Consider the following 3,407-nt stretch of genomic DNA (forward strand, 5'->3'; position numbering starts at 1 on the left):
GATTGAAACCTGGGAGGTTCAGGAAGCAGGTCTACTGGATCACTAACACAGATCCCACTGGGAGCTAGAGCATAGATTCTCCAGGGCGCGGAGTCTAAGAGCCAGTAGGTGTTCACCAGAGCCTCTAGTGGTGAGGATGGACTGCGCTGCAGTCTGGCTCCAGGTCGCAGCCCCCAGGATCTCACATCTCATGCTCACGGTAGACTACAGGAGAAGAGGAAAGAGGCAGCAGACTGGAACAACAAGGAAGTAAGGGACAAGCCAAGGTCGAGGCCACAAGCAGACAAGGACAACAGAGTACACGCCAAGGTTCAGGGTCACAGGCAAACAGGGATGGTCAGGGACACGCCAAAGGTCAGGGTCACGAGCAGACAGGAATAGTAGAGAACAGGCCAAAGTCGGTTAACTGGAATCAGACGTAGGAAACACAGCCAGTACACACGAAAGCTAACACACAATGGTTGATCAGCACTGCTGGCTTGCAGTGCACAGGTTAATATAGGGTTCCCTGATAGGAGCTGGGGTGGAGCCATGCTAGAGGAGAGCTTACAAAAGCAGTCAGGTGAGGGTCAGCTGGTCTCTAGAGATGAACACATGGAGACAGGTATGCTGACAGACAAACTCTATTGCATAACCATGACACTGCCCTTTGAACTGTTGCCCCTTGTAATTGCGTTAGCCTGTGAACCTCTGTCCGGTTAACTGTTGCCCTCATGATTGCAAGCCTGCAACCTATGTCCTGTGAACTGTTGAGGACTGTATAGAGTAACCCCTGCTCTAACTATCTGCTGTGTATTCTGGTGGAGGGAAAGCTGAACGGCGTGACTGGACACAATACATTGGATTACCCTTTGCACATTGAAATAGTGTAGAGAGAAATCTCATCAATTTTCTAAGTTCAGCCTGATGGTTAAATGTAGAAAAACTACAATTATAAGGCCTCTAGTAAGTTAGTAACAATATATGGACTAGTTCATTTAGATAAACATCACACAAATCTAACAAGGAAAGCAAAACTCAAGAAAACAATTATTTCTGAACAAAATTTTTTTATTTAACAGTTAACATAAACAAAACAAAAAAAAAAAAAATTAGAGTACATTCTCCCCCAACCTGGTGACCAGTCGCTGTAGGGACATATTAATCCCAGCCAACTGGTCACCAAGGTACCGCGTAGCCTCCAGGTGTCTCCTGAGGCTACGCTGGTACCTCTGCAGAGCCACAGAGTGACGGAGCTGCCGGTGATTGTGGAGGGCCAAAGATTGACGCAGCCTCCGGATAATTGCAAAATGTCTCTTTTGGACCTCCACAATGCGCCGCAGATAATCCGTCACATGTGGCTCTGGAGGGTGGGGGATGTGTGCCTGTTCTGGAGCGGGTGAAGGATGCACTGGGGAGGCCAGGTGGGGGGATGTTGAAGGGTGGAGGACTGTAGAAACCACTGGGGACTCAGAAGGACAGCCAGTCCAACCAGACGCGGGCAGGTCCAGGTCTTCGTCCACAGGCTGCAGTTGCAGGATGAAGACTTCACCTGTGAAGAAAAGAAAATACATTAGATAGATAGATAATACAATACACATACACATGGCTTCTTCACCCTAACATTATATAAAGGCAACGATCTCCCAGCCCTTGTAGACAATCCTGTAACATCTTGAGATGTTTTCACTTCCATCCATACCAGTTTTTGATATTTAGTGAGATGCACCTAATCAATTTGTGTGTAGGAGATAGTGGTGTCTGTGTCAATTCGCTGCGTCATACCAAGTTTGCAGAGCTGTGCAGGAAGGTGTAGTACTACTTTACTGTACTCTGACCGGGGTGGAGCTGAGTGTCCTCCCCGGCCAGAGTACAAAGGGATTCCCCTCTACACATCGAGCAGTGTAAAGGGGAATCTCCCAAAGATTTTATCCTCTTGGTCGCACGGGCGGCTGGAGAAAATCTTAAGGTGTAATGGACGCCTAAGTGCTACTGCTAACTAATCTACCTCATCCAGACTGACTGACTTTGGCAAATATGGAGGATCAGTTGCACTTGCAGAAAAACATATCAGCTATACCAGCTTTTAACATTACACTCACCAAAGAGAAGCCATTCAAGCCATTGCATTTGGGATGACCTAATAAAAAGTTGTTTAATAAAATATAGCAGGCTATTTTTTAAAGTTGATAATTTTGTAAGGCCACTGATTGTTGAATAAATTAAGCCCCACTTCTGTTCTAGGCTAGGTAGGTTACTCACTCCTGGTCTAGGCTAGGAGGTATAACAGGTATAACATCATGAGAAAAGTGTTAATGCATGCATTAGGGGCATGCCAGAGATTGAACATGTCCAGGGACTGCCAGCCAATAGCTGGAGATTCTTTTCTGACACCCCCCCCCAGCCTGCTGTGTTATTCATAATGATTAACAGTGATTGGCTCAGACTGGGAATCTGAACTGCAGCAAGAAGGTGGCATGATCAGGGACATTGGGGAAATATTAACAAGCACAGGTCACGCTAACAGGAAGACTGGAATCATCTGCAGAGGGGAACTAATATAATTAATAGTTCCAGCTAAACCGAAGCCTTGCAGAATAAATCACAAGCTATTCTAGACAAGGTATGCCATCAGCATTTCATATTTAAAATACTATATTTGCCTGTAAAATACAAAAAAAGTTATGCTTACTCCCTGGATCTGCCGCATCTGGCTGTTCCTCCGCATCCCCAGCAGCCTCTACAGGGCAGGTCTCCTCCACCTCCTGCTCAGCAGCTGTTGAGTAATGATAGAAAAGAACATTACAATCTGCAGTGTACAACAATCTCACACATTAGTACAAGAACATTGAAACATGTATGATCACTCAGCAGATACCAGCAAGATTATACTAACTTACATGTGGGCGTTGCTGCCTCAGCCTCCTCCTCAGTCTCCCCCTCTGACTGGATGACACCTATTTATAAAGGAGAAATGATGAACGTTAATAAACGTAAATAAATATACTGTAGTGTAAATAGATAAAATTAATTATCCATTAGCATGGCAATACAGGGCAGGTCACTAACGTTTATCTACAAGGCAGGGACATGCATTCACCATTTAGAAAAAATCATTTAAAAAAAAAACAAATACGAGGCACTTACCTGTCCTGGTTCCAGCGGCGCCAGCGAGTGCTAGGTGCACTGCCACTGATCAGGCACCTCAGTTCAGAGCGGCCACGTTCTGTCAAATTACGTAAGTTACGCAATCGCTTGCGTTACCTGACAGAGCGTCGCAGAGGCTCTACCTGTCACTACATGAGCGAGAAACAATGACACTGGAATCAACAATGGAAGGCTGGACAAATGGAAAAGGAACCACTGTATTAGTGTCACTACTACAGTACTTACTGCATGATGATGTGGAGGACTCCTGCTCCTCTGCC

General features: G+C 45.7%; 1 long non-coding RNA gene across 1 annotated transcript; it reads right to left on the reverse strand.

The window, feature by feature from the left end:
- Positions 1-1,097: 1,097 nt before the first annotated feature.
- Positions 1,098-3,201, reverse strand: LOC141105294 (uncharacterized). Its single transcript, XR_012235553.1, has 3 exons — positions 2,880-3,201; positions 2,672-2,755; positions 1,098-1,531 (listed from the first exon to the last, which is right to left on the reverse strand). It is a non-coding gene; the product is annotated as an uncharacterized lncRNA (long non-coding RNA).
- Between the last annotated feature and the right edge of the window lie 206 nt (positions 3,202-3,407).

This window comes from Aquarana catesbeiana, linkage group LG08, assembly GCF_042186555.1.
Source record: "Aquarana catesbeiana isolate 2022-GZ linkage group LG08, ASM4218655v1, whole genome shotgun sequence".
NCBI lineage: Eukaryota > Metazoa > Chordata > Amphibia > Anura > Ranidae > Aquarana > Aquarana catesbeiana.